This window comes from Sphaerodactylus townsendi, linkage group LG04 (genome assembly GCF_021028975.2).
Source record: "Sphaerodactylus townsendi isolate TG3544 linkage group LG04, MPM_Stown_v2.3, whole genome shotgun sequence".
Taxonomy (NCBI): domain Eukaryota; kingdom Metazoa; phylum Chordata; class Lepidosauria; order Squamata; family Sphaerodactylidae; genus Sphaerodactylus; species Sphaerodactylus townsendi.
The window spans coordinates 57342231-57356375 of NC_059428.1; the positions used below are offsets into that span (position 1 = coordinate 57342231).

Consider the following 14145-nt stretch of genomic DNA (forward strand, 5'->3'; position numbering starts at 1 on the left):
TTCTTTTCAGCTCTATGAAAAAAATATAGCCCTGCTGTGGATAACCTCACTACTTCAAATTTAGCAATGGTTCTCTTTGTATACTATCATCCCTGTAGATATTAACTTATTAGGAAAGCCTGGTGGGCCAGTTTTGCTTGCTTTTTGCAGACAACTGGCTGTGGTACACATGGTTAATGTTCCCTTTCACTTTCTTTCACTATATGATAAATGCAAATTATCTACTGCTGATCTGAAGTTAAGGTATAAATTCTTCTAGAGTCCATAGTTTGAAGGGAGGATTTTAATTATTTATTATTTTTATTTTCATGTGAGGTTTCAGATGGAGAAAAGAGCATGAAATATCCCAGGAAATAGTTCATTTTTAGTCATACAGGAAGAGGGTTGGTATGAAGTAGTTTGAAAAAAGGAAAATTGTTCAAAGAATACTAATGCCTTTCCAACTTCAATTTCAAATGAGGACTGAAGTGCTATTATTTAGAACCAGAATTTAGGCTGAGCACTGGCAGTACCAGTATGAAGGCCTTTCCTACTTGTTCCTTCCCCCTAGTAAAAACAGAAGGTATTAATCACTCTGTTTTAAAAGCAGCTAACTAAAGCCATTCTTTTAGTCATGCATTGTCACTAATGCAACTGGTGAATACCTCTCAACACATTTTTTGTTTCTCTGAGTGGACTGTCAACAGCAGTTTTTTTACCCTTCTTCCACTGAATGGCTTACATAGAAGATGATGAAAAGGAGCACTATCAGTAAAAACAAAAGTTTGGGGTAGAAAAAGGGTGAACAAAATGGACAAACCACGGACAACTCATGATTCATGGCTCATACTGTGCTATTCCTCTCCAGCTCAATATGTTCTTTGGTTTTACTGCAGGATAAGAAGACGCCAGACCACTGCACTTCTCCTAGCAACCAATGTCACTGAGGGAAAAAGGCATGTTGTCTGCTAAAAGGGGAACAGAAGAATTTTAGGTCATATAAAGACAGACACATGTTCCCTTGCATTTGATCCTAAAAACAGATTGTCAAATGGCCTTCCATAAACATCAAATAACTTTAGTCAATGTTCACACTGTTTGTCAATGTTCACATTGACTAAAACTATACTTTTAGCCATATTTTCCTCCAAATCAGTACCTTCATTGTTATGCTTAACATGGTTATGTTTAGTCCAAATATTCTTGGTGATGCATACATGAACACATGCAAGATTTTCAAATGAAGGTTTTTAAAGCTAGCTAAATCATACATCATCCTGACTGGATAGACGAGGGTTCCTTGCGCACCTACAGAAAAATGCACTCTCAATCCATTTTCAATGTACTTTGCAGCTGTGCAGAATAGCAAAATCCGCTTGTAAACAACTGTGAAAGTGGACTGAAAGTGCATTATTCTGCATATGTGGAATGGGCCTGGGTTTGCCTAATCTCAGCAGATATCGATATTTAAACAGGTTCAGCTCTGTTCAGTAACTGGATGGGAGACGACCAAGGAATATGAAGGTCACCATGCAGAGGCAGAAAATTGCCCAGAAAATCTAGCGGGTCTCCATAAATCAGCTCCAACTTGACAGCAAAAAAAAAAGTATATAGATTGTTTAGAAACCAGATCTCAGATACTTGGATTTTCCCTTGCATGGATGAATTAAAACAAACCAAAAAAATTCTCCTAATTACACATCAGTCATACTTTGCTACTTAAAAAACAAAACCAGAGGCTAAGAAAATGAGTTATAAACTGGGAAGTACCCAATTCAATTGTGGTTTCTGTCATGAAAATAGATGGCCTTAGACAAGCCACTCTATATCAACATCAGTCTTTCCCATCTAGAATATGGACAAAATAATATTGTAATCCTTTTACAAGGATTACAACTATAGTGAATGTAGAGCAGTTTGAACAACGGAACAATGGAATTGAACAATGTATATTATTAACCAATTATATGTTGTCTTCCTTCCCTCTATTGTCCTTCAACCTTGTAAGGTTGGTTAGGCTGAAAAACAGTCACTGGACTAAGGTCAGTCAGTGAGGTGGACCACACAATAGGATTTTGAATCCAAGTTTCCCTGGACCTAGTTCAACACTCCAACTGCTGTACTACTTTGGCTCTTCAACAAACTGACTTTCCTTAAATGCTTTTAATGCAGAATTTCAGCCATTTCCCCAACTTTATTAGGTATTAGGTATTTGTACACTGATCTAGAGGCTCTGAAAAAAGAAAAAACCCACAACTTAGTACTGATAATAATTGTGGGCAAAGCAATCATGAAAGGAGGAGAGAAAATAGAAACGGGAAACGAAGGGAAAGAGGAAGGGACAGGGAGGTCAGCCAGAGTTGGACTGTCACTGTCTTCAATAAAGTCCTCATACTGGATTTTAAAAGGTGAGACAGAATCATAGACTGGAGATCCATGATTACAGGGCAGATGTACTGTTGAACAACATCTCATAACTGTTCCCTGACTTCTGACATTTTCACAGCTGTAGATGGGTAACTCTGGTACTCTCCATAAAAGCCTGCTTTTAGTACACTAGAACAAAATGCTAGCTGAATGTTTTCGTTTTAAAAGATTAATTTATTCCACTTAGTTTGTCCATGACAAATTAACAGTAGTAAAGATAATGACTACTGCACCCACATCTTGCTGCTGGTCATTTATTCTATGACTTAGTCATCATATACATTTACAAACATTTTACTGAAAGTCTCGTTTTAGCGCACAATGCCACAAATAGAAGCTACATAAATGTGCTCAACTACTTTAACTGAAGCTGTAGTATGAGATGAGCCATTTCTTTTTGTATAAATAAGCACTGCTGTTTACTACTGGCACAAGCAGAAGGGTTTAATCTGAAATTTTATATTTCCAGTCAACTAAAGCTTTTGCTGGAAAGGATATGGAGATGGACAACGAATATAGACTTACAGACCAATGAATACATTAACCTTCTTGTGCCACTACAGACTTACAGACCAATGAATACAAAACCTACTTGTGCCACTCTGTACTCACACAAACAGGCACCAGAATTCAAAAGTACTTCGCTCTGCACTGTTGACACACTCTTTGTATATAAGAGTATTATCTTTTTTTGAAAAGGTCAATCATATTAATTGTAGTCAAAATCCTAGGTTTTCTTCAGTTCTACTACTAGACTGGATATTGCAATCCAGGCCATATATATGTTCCTTCAACGAGTAATGGTATGTATGAAACTATGCATAGTAACTGCTGTGGGTAAGTCTGGTGATGATGAAATTTGAGAGAATTTTTAGCTACACCCTTAAACACAAATGCACAGATGTTATCCAGCTCATTGTCCTTACTGATGTAGCATGGTGGCTTAGGGGCTTAGCTACAAACCAGAAAGCCTCACATCACGTCTTAACTCTGATATGAATTCAGTAAGTAGACTCATGCAAGCCATGGTCTGTCAGTTTCTGTAATCCACTTGCAATCTATGGTTGATGATAAACACCTACCAAGTTGTTATAATTATTACAACAAAATGTACTGAAGCACTTTATGTGCTTGAAAGAGTAATTCAAATGTTAAACAGTATTATTTTATCAAGACAGAAGTCTAAAATCACCACACGTTAGTTCCAGTTATGCCATCTCACTGCACACTGGTGGAGTCTTTTGAATGGTCATAGAATGTGCCCCTGCATCCTCTTTATAAACACCATAAATACCTCCATCATTATAGAAGAGCATGATTAAAGTGAAATAACAGTACAGATGTGACATAACTTGCCTTACATTAAACCTCAAAAGAACCAGGTACCCCAAAGTAACATATTGTATTAAATGTAGAATGAAAGCATGCTTTCTCCTTGCAACAGCCAGAAACATGTCAATATTTGATAGAGAGAAGCTAAATATTTTCTACTTAATATTGTAGATGTTCTCACCATCAGTTCATCTTTTATGTTTATAATAGTTATCATTATATTTAATTTTCACTATAGCTCAATATTTAGATCCTTAAAACCACAAATAAGGGCATGAACAGACAAGGCATATATTTCTACTAACCTAAAAAAAGCCCTAGGTTTTCAGAGAAATTAGAAACTTTATTTTAAAAATGTAGCTGGAATAAAAAGCCCTAAATAATAGAAGCAGCCACGTAGCACTCTCTTTAATCTCACAAGGCTACTGTGAAGGTTATTATACCTTGTGTTACAGAAAGATAGAATCTCAGTGTTGAATTAATTATTGAAAGAAGGTGGTAACCATCTTAGGGGACTGGGAAAAAATGACGAAATTGGAAGGTTTCAGTTTTGAAAAACCGATGGCTGGAGAAGAATCCCTAGGTGACCCCAAGCAGAATGCAGCTTAAAAGCTGCAATAGCCGAAGGGATTCCAGAAACACAGGCATTTTTGCCTGTGGCATCCATTTTGGAAAAAATGGAGGGGTCCGAATTTTAAAAAACCAATGTGGGGGAGAATCCTCACAGGCCACTGAGCAGAATGCAGTAAAACCGCTATGTCAACCCAAAAAAATCCAGAGATACAGGAGGTTTTATCTTCAGTGGCCATTTGAATATTGGAACTTTTTCTACAGAGGAAGCACACTATGTTCACTTCCACCAAACAACACAGAACCACATTTTTATCTTTTGGTGGGACAGAGTATAGGAAATCACAACACCACTGCTAGCCTTCAAGCCTTGATTTCCGTCAGCAAAAGGTGGGAAGCAGAGTCAATTCCAGAGTTTCGATCACCTAGTCCCCCACCCTCTCCTCTGAGTTTTAGGGAGGAATCACTGGAGTAGGCTCAAAAGCAACCACAAGGCAATTTCCTACTAAGCAACATAAGTAAATGCTCAAATTACCAGGATGACTCGCTACTATGCTATTTGCATAATTTATCCAGGACCAGAGGTAGATATTGGATGACTTGATGCCATATGATTGGCAGCAGCAGCCATCACACAATTGGCTGAACTCTCCAAGCAGCAGACAATGCACACAATTCACCCTGTGTGACTTAATACCACACAATTTTTACAACTTGGCCAGAGTTTTTCCAGAAAGAGGCTTTCAAGGAGAGTAAAGGAGAGAAATCTAACAGCCATAGTGGCTGGAGTTTCAGACTAGTTTAAGTGAGACACAGCCTTATATTTCTACTTTGCCATAGAAGCTTGCCCATCCTTGAACCAGTCACTATGGCCGTTTCCGCACGGCGTCATTGGGGGTTGGGTCGGCGTATCCCACGCCGCCCCAACCCCCCTGGGACCGTTTGCACGAACGGTCCCAGAAACAGCTGGGACGACGGCGCTCCGCCCGGCCGACCCAGCGTGTCTCTGGCCATCCGGCACGTCGCCGAGGCCTGGAGACACGCCCCCCCGGCCCTGCACGACTGCTCCAGCGTCGAAGGGCAGGGGGGCGTGTCCCCAGGACTCGGCGACGCGCCAGATGGCTGGAGACAAGGTAAGTGAAGGGTGGGAGGGCACCTTGGAGCCGCTGCCATTCGCACGGCAGCAGATCCAAGCCGCCATTTTCCAGAAACTTCGCTCCCCGAGCGAGGTTGGAAAACGGCAGCTTCGCGCCTGTCAGGCAGCGTGAGGGTGGCACGGCTGCGAAGCAGTTGCGGCCCCTGTGCGAATGGCTCCCTGGGGACGGCGTTTTTGCAGTCCCCAGGGCGCCATTAACCGCCCGTGCGGAAAGGGCCTAAGCCTAATCTTGAAAAAACTGGTGAATTATATAATCTCCTTTGAGTCTGCATAGGCGGGGGGGGGGTGAGTTGAGATATGAAGTTAATAGACAGAGCTGAAGATTTTGGGTGGGAAAGATTCATTGAAGGTTGGTTGGTAAACAGGAAGGAAAGAAGTAAAATATGGAAAGGGGGGAAATATGGGGCTGCCTGGAGGAGGGAGAGAGGCAATAGTGTGGGGAGAAGGCAGTGGTGTACCTAGGCAAACTGGAGCCCTGGGCAAAACCTGACTTTGATGCCCCCCATGGGCGGCCACCCTCTCCCACCGTGACCAAACAATGATTTTTTTCCACCAGGTCGTTTCAAAGTCATCATCACACTATAGAACATGCCCCAACTCACAAATCTGAACACAACAATGGGCCATGCCACACAGCACTATTTTTTGAAAACATTTTCAAAATGCTTTCAAAATGTTTTATTACTGCTATGAAAACATTTTATGGTGTTGTATCCAGTCCCCCCAATTGGGGGAAACAGCATCACTTTCAATGTTATTTAAACTGGGGACCCCAGATTCTCCCCTTAAGGTGGATTTAAATGGAGAATCTGGGCTCTGTAGTTTAAGCAAGTGATGCAGGAATTCACCCCCGAATAGCATTATTTTCAATGGTGTTTAAACTAGGGAGCCCAGATTCTCCTTTTAAATCCACCTTAAAGGGAGAATCTGGGGTCCCCAGTTTAAACAACATTGAATGTTTAAACTGGGGACCTCAGATTCTCCCTTTAAATCCATTCCAAAGGGGGTGGATTTAATAATAATAATAATCATCATCATCATCATCATCATCATCATCATCATTGAGAGAATAAAAGAAAGAAAGAAAACAAGCATTGGTAGGAAGGGAGTGGATTTAAACAGAGAATTTGACAAAATTTAGGGGGTACCTGCTGTCAGGGGTGTTATTATTAAGATAGCAGCACCAAAATTTCAGAGTATCTTCATGAGACCCTACTGATGATACCACCCAGGTTTGGTGAAGTTTGGTTCAGGGGGTCCAAAGTTATGGACCCTCAAAAGTGTAGCCCCCATCTCCTATTAGCTCCCATTGGAAACAATGGGGGATGGGCACTCCCTTTGGGAGTCCATAACTTTGGACTCCCTAAACCAAACCTCACCAAACCTGGGTGATATCATCAGGAGAGTCTCCTGAAAAATCCCTGAAAACTGAACCCTTTGTAGGCCAAAAACAGAAAAACAATGAAAATATAAAAAAATTCCACAAATGAACCTGCTTCCCAGTTTTTGTGCCCCCCCCCACAAGGGGGCGCCCTGGGCAACTGGCCACTTTGCCCAATGGAAGGAACGCCTCTAGGAGAAGGGTATGGAGGAAAATAAGGTATCCCCACAAAGTAGTTATCTAAGCTGTCCTGACATCCTCTGCACAGAGGTAAGCTATGCTCTGCAAATGTTCACTGGTACCCAGAAAATGTAAATTTGGAGGATCTTAAGCATTAGTGCACACAACATTCAATTTAACCAATAGTTATTTTTAAAAGAAACCACTGTGTTCATTGATGTCATACTAATGTTTCAAAGACAGAACATTTTTTATTACAAATCTATTTTCCCGATTGTTTTCTTCTCCCTTCATATTAAACATGTCAATATGGCTACATTAGAAAAGAACCCCAAAAAAACTTTAGTCTAAGAAAATACAAAAATGTGTTAAATTGTTCTTGGTAGCATCTAGGGTTTTCAGAGTGAGACAGAGCTGTAGTATTTGAAACTCTTTAGGACACAATGCTATTCCTTTGAGAACTCTTTGTTTAGTCTATTTTAAGCACATGATGCAAAGGGAAAACACAAGCACTAACATGTTTTTCACTGAATGTGGCTTATACTAACCTCTAATTGTAAACAAGATTTTGAAATCAGCTTCAGAAAGGTCTTTTATAACAGTTCTAAATAAGCTGTTTCTACTTATCTCATTTAAAAAAGAATATTTCTTTTCTTCCACATTAGAAGATAGAAAAATTAGCGCTCAAAATATTAATGGTTTCTTCATGCAAAACATCTACATTATCATTTATGGAGTAAAGCACAATTGTTTATTTTGCCACAAACTGGGAAATTCCCACAATAACTTCCTGCCTGGGTTTCTCCAGCAAAATAGGCTCAAAAGCTTCACTTTACAAGTGAATGTTCACATTTTCCTATACCAGCTGGGTGCATCATCTCTAAACACACACATACACCCTCTCCTTCTACCTTACACTACTGCTGCTGTTCTTGGCATACAAGCTGCCTTATTCACTCATGGTCTAGTGCATTCAGCTTTGCTGGAAGCGAATGAAAAGGAAGAAAAAATGACTACTCAGCAAATTCAATCTTTTTTCATCCCCTACCACATTGGCCTGGCTAAATGTGTTAAGGTAGTCACAGAGATGGGAAAGATAACAGAAGGAGCACAGCTTAAAGGTTCTTCTACAGAAATTATATATATGGAGGTTTGAGCAGATCTTTTGGAACATATCCGTTTTTAGCCATGAAGGAGAACCAAACTTTATTCAGGAGAACAGTTTCTACCACAAACAAAATACAAAAAAAAAATCATATTCCCCTTCATTAAAGAATAAAGGATAAAACATGCTTACAGGATATATTGTTTGAAATGGTTCCCAAAACTCCTCAAGCAATTTAAACTTCACTATATATAATTACATTATATTAATTCACAATCTATTAATTCACATGTCCATGTTATAGTATCTATGCTCAAACAAAGTTCAATGTTTAATTTTTGGCAAAAATAAACACCACCTGCTTTCAACAGGAAAAAGGAGACATTTCTATCAACAATCAGAAACTAGTTTCAAAAAGCTAGTTCCAAAGTTAGCTACTGGCAACAAATCATCAATATGATTTCTAAATAGTCAGCCAGCCAGAGCTTTGGTATTCATACATAATCATCACAGGTGGTGACCAAAGCAAAACCCAGTAACCCAGGTGGTGACCAAAGCAAAAACAGTCTTTTAAAAGTAATACCGTGTTTCCCCGAATATAAGACAGTGTCTTATATTAATTTTTGCTCCCAAAGATGTGCTATGTCTTATTTTCAGGGGATGTCTTATTTTTCGGTGTTCTGTTCATCGGGCATGCTTCTAACCAAAAACTTTGCTATGTCTTACTTTCGGTGGATGGCTTATATTTCGCACTTCAGCAAAACCTCTACTATGTCTTATTTTTCGGGGATGTCTTATATTAGGGGAAACAGGGTAGCAGGAGGCCTTGTTTCAGACGAAGAGAGTAGAAAAATGGGGAATCGATTATTATTATTCTTATCTAATTGATATTTGCATATCAATAACATAAAGAGTTAATATATAGTATACTGTGGCTTTTAAACTGTGTTTGCTTGTGTTATTTAAGTTCCATAGCTAATTTAAAGGCAGAACTGCATCTTTTGACAATTAAAATGCTTATTCTTAAAAAGTCAGTTGATCGTCCTATTTGAAACAATTAAAAAGTACAGGTTTTCTTTCTGTAGAGTTTTCCACACTATCAATCCTTCACATCTACAGTCCAATCCCAGTCATGCGTATCCCAAAGTGAATTGTATTAAGTTCAGTGAGACTTACTTCCAAGTAGCAGTGCCATCTTAAAGTTAGGGGATACATACAGTGGTGGAATTCAAATAATTTAACAACCGGTTCCAGTGGTGGGATTCAAACAATTTAACAACTGGTTGTTTACAAGCACCATTTTAACAACCGGTTCTGCCGAAGTGGTGCAAACCGGCTGAATCCCACCACTGGATACATATTATCTTCAGGATTCAGTTATATTTCTAAGACAGCAATCATAAGCCTACTTACTATGGACTATCTATTTCCAAGCCTACTTACTATGGACTATCTATTTCCAAGAAACATGATTAGGCTTCATGACTGCATCGGTATGAAAAAGCTTCCTTACACTCTCACAAAAGTAGCTGCTAAAGCAACAGAAAAACTGAACAGTAAAAGTAAGTTCTCCGTAGCCACCATTTTTTGTAATACGTCCACTATGTGTGGAAAACAATGCCTTATCTGATACTAGCATAATACCTCAGTAGTTCAGACCATTACCAGATGTAAGGAAGCAGCATTTTAGTACCATCAGGGATGAGCTCAGAATTGGAGAAGTTGGAATACAAGGTAATTCAGTTCAAAGGCAGTTGATAGCAAAGTAGGTGTTGTTATGTACCCCTTCCACCCCACATCTCAGATCACACATCCAAGCCAGGATATTTATAAATATAATATATATGTGAGATATATTTCTGAGTTATATTAAGGCTAACAGATATATATGGTGTGGTGCAGGATAAAATGGGCTAACAGTAAGCCTAAGAAATAGCAAACAGTCAGTAGAAAATAAATCCACTCATTTGCTCCTTGATGTCCACACCCAAGCCAGAGCTCCAGTCAATAGAGTTGTAAATGTGAACTACCCTTTGAATTGAGATGCTGCAACCTTCCTTCCCTTCAGCTGTTCCTAAAACTTCCTAAAGTGCTCCCATCCTTGATGTAATCTTGCTGCCTCAGCTAAATTACAATAGCCAGAGACTCACTCTTCCGACCACCCATTCAAGGTGTTGCTAATGTAATCAAGAGAACAATCGCTTGGGTTTAGAACAATAGATAGAGCTGCTGATTAGCTCAGCCCCAAAACCCAGCACAGCTGCAAGAAACTAAACCTAATGCAAAGGGTCTCTTTTCCCGCCAAACTAGAGATCCACCCTATATAAACCCTGCTCACCTTAAGCTCATTGCTCATTTCTAGCCTGAACCTCCCTTGGTCAAGTTGGTGTGAAACACGATATCGTCCTTCTACGGCAGGGGTAGGGAACCTGCGGCTCTCCAGATGTTCAGGAACTACAATTCCCATCAGCCTCTGTCAGCATGGCCAATTGGCCATGCTGGTAGGGGCTGATGGGAAATTATAGTCCCGTTCTAATGGGATTCTGTGCTGGCATAGAGTCCCTGCTCTCTACTTCATCTGCTGCATTGGAACCATTAGGTAGCAGGGACACCCTACTGCTTCCCACCCCTTTCTATCACCCAAACCTATTTTTCTCACCTTTTTATATCTCTAGGAACTTGTGTGTATGTGCCTCTATATCTTCCTGTATGTGTGTTTGAAACCAAATTTATATAAACATTTTAAACTTGATTTGGACTCCTTGTGTTACTCTGTGGAACGCTCCTTGCCATATTTCCCCGTACACATAGTCTCAAAGATTCCAGCCTAGCCGCCTCTCACATTGCCAAGCTAAGTTGTTTCTTCCCCAAAAAGCTTTGCCAAGCTAAGTTGCTTTTCCCAATGCTCTGCCAAGCTAAGTTCTTTCCCCAAAGTATTTTCAAAACCGAGCTATTCTTTCCCATTGCTAACCCCAAAAGAAATCCTTCCCCCTGTTAAGCTAGGTAACAGTGTATATCCTTCCAAGTTCAAGTACCATTATAGGACTCATCCTTGGTCATCTTTACTTAGGCATGCCATCTTCCCAGGAAACAAAATCTAACTCTTCAGAAACAAGTAAATAGTAGTAAGGACACCAGCTAGATATTTTTTAAAAAGCACTTGCAGCCCTCATCCTTTGCCAGAACTGGTTTTATGATTGTGTTCTTTAGATACACCATGTAATGTAAAAGCCAATGAACCAAAATACTTGGAATGAACAGTTTCAACATTAGCACAAGTCACCATATACAATGTGATGTGACAAGAGCCCTTTGTAATGTTCCAAACAGGATCCAACAATAATGGGACAATATTACTTGTACATAAATTATATGCAAAGTATATAAGCAGAGCTGTTTCATATCTGCCCAAGCATACACATGAACACAAACTTCACCCAATATGTAATTTTTAGATGCTAGGAAAGCAATGGTGGATAAAACATTACTTTACAAAGAAAATAGCCACCATTATGTAATGTTACCTGTGGACCCTTAAATATAATTAATATCACAACATAAGGAAAGTACCAGTATTACAAATCAAACAATCATGGTTATCTCTCTCCAACTAAAATGAATGTAGAGAAAAAAAATCAAAATTTTGTAAATGAAGAACTACTGATGTAGGCCTTGACCTGACCTTGAGAGACTAAACTAGCCCATCTCATCAGATTGGAAGCAAATAAGGATTGGCCTTGGTTAGCATTTGGATGGGAGACCACCAAGGAAGTCCAGGATTGCAATACAAAGACAGGAAATGGCAAACCTCTTCTGAATCTCTCTTCGCTAGAAAACCCTATGAGGTTGTCGTAAGTCACCTGTGACTCGACAGTACTTTGCACTGTGACCACTGTGGTAGGGGATAGCCTAGAGGTTTAGCTTTTGAGAGAGAGATGGCTCATTTTTATTTGGGAGAAGGGGACAGATGGTTTTGGTTATAAAAGAGGATTCTTGCTCTTTAGTGGGTTTGCTTAAATATACACACAATGTTTATTTGGAACAGCGAATAAAGAAACATTTGAAGCAATTTAGAACTTTTACATATTAATGGAAAACCTGAGTGTACCCATGGTACAGTATTTGTAAAGGCCATATGTGTTTGTAAAGCTCACACATTACATTTTGAAGTGCACATCTAAACCATCTGACCTGTATGCTAAAGTGGAATATTTCTAGCTGCCCTGAGTGACACCCTATTATTCTATGGCACAACCTTCTTCAGGGAAGATGTATGTGTATAATAGGCATCCTTAAATAATCATTAATAAAAGAGAGTTATCATATTTTTGACTTAGCAAACATGCTTCCATATAACAAAAGAGATAATGTTGAAAATTTACATTGTCAATCTGCAGGACTACAGCCTCTGATGGTAGCATAGCATTCCAATATCTTTGTATGAAACACTATGACATTTTTGTAAAATCCATATCATTTTTTCTCAAGGATAGACCAATGAGTTCTCACAGCTTAACCTTGCATCAGAATGCTAAATACTAAAAAAGAGTTCTCTCCATGGAAGAAAACTTGAATACATTATGCGTTTCCCCTGTCCTTCCAGCAAGCTGGTTAATTGCATTTGTTTCCTATATCTCTAAACAGGCTGGTACATTAATTACATTCTGTAACACCAGACTCCTGTGATTCACTCTGTCACTTCCACTAAGCACTTTAATTGTATTCCTTCTAGCTACCTAACAGTTTTTAAAAACCAGCCAATAACTATAATTCTGTAGCTTGTACTTTTCAGGTTTTATGTTCATTGCTAATGTGCCTTACCTGAATCAATGCTGCCTTTTTTAAAAACAACAACAAAAAAGACATAGGCCACATTGCATAAGACATCTTACAGCACATGAAATAATGATTACATATTCCCTATGATCTTTTAGTGGAGTACTCGAATGCCTCCTGTGTAGCTGGGGGTGTGGTGGGGAGGGAAGCATTTGTACTTATACAACCCATAACTGCATGCAGTAATTGAATGTAATACAATATCTCTCTATGTTTACAAGAGAGGATTCTCTTTGATATGGATATGTTAAATGCTTTTAAGCACCAGCTTCCTGCTGGAACCAAGTTTTCTCCCACAGACTAGCCACAACAGACAGCAACCCAGACCTGTGAATTAACAGCAGCACCTAAGTCTGTATGTGTTAAAATTCCAAATTAAGATGCTATCCAAAGAACTGGTGGTACCTCATGCCTCCCCTGACCATATGATGATTTAATATGAGCTGCATACACTGCTTGTGAACCAAAAGTATTGTGATATTACAGATTCTGGACTAAGGCAAACACCACACACCATATTCTGTTTTCTTTAAGTACTTTCATGTATCTTTTCATTGGGGCGACTATTAAATTACACTCTGCTTGCCATACACACACTGTTGATTTAATCTGATCTCTCCACATTCTTCATTTTAAAACACTACTTGTGAACAAAAAGTACTGTGATATTACAGATTCTGGGCTAAGGCACACACCATGCACCATATTCTGTTTTCTTTAAGTGCTTTCATGTATATTTTCATTGCACCCAGCAGTGACCTGTTGGCACTGTTTAAATTCTTTTTATGAAGTTCTCTGAAAATGCTTCTAGCTTAAGCAACCATAACATCATGAGTGTACTTCAGGCAAGCTCTGCAAGCTGAACAAAAGGCAACCAAAGTACAAGGCTATTGCCTTTACATTGCTGCTAAGAAGAAGGGGAGACACCTACAGCACCTGTTCAAAATCCCTATTGTCTTTCAGCGACAGAAGCGAAGATTCTCTTGTACTGGGAGTGTTTCATAGACACGACCCACTTTCACACTCCCTACTTCATTGCAGCAACAACATGTGTCGCTGGCGTATAGTTATTTCACGCTATGTGGAACATTTTAGTGTATTTCTCCGCCTTACAAATAGGACATTTGGAAACTCATCGTGGCAAATTTCTAAGTCACTTCACTTAAATGAAAAGTACAA

The 14145-nt window shown here is 39.3% G+C and overlaps 1 protein-coding gene across 12 annotated transcripts in view; it reads right to left on the bottom strand.

The window, feature by feature from the left end:
* ROBO2 (roundabout guidance receptor 2) overlaps positions 1-14145 on the bottom strand; it is a 547539-nt gene that overhangs the window by 532823 nt on the left and 571 nt on the right. The gene's annotated exons all lie outside the window — the stretch shown is intronic.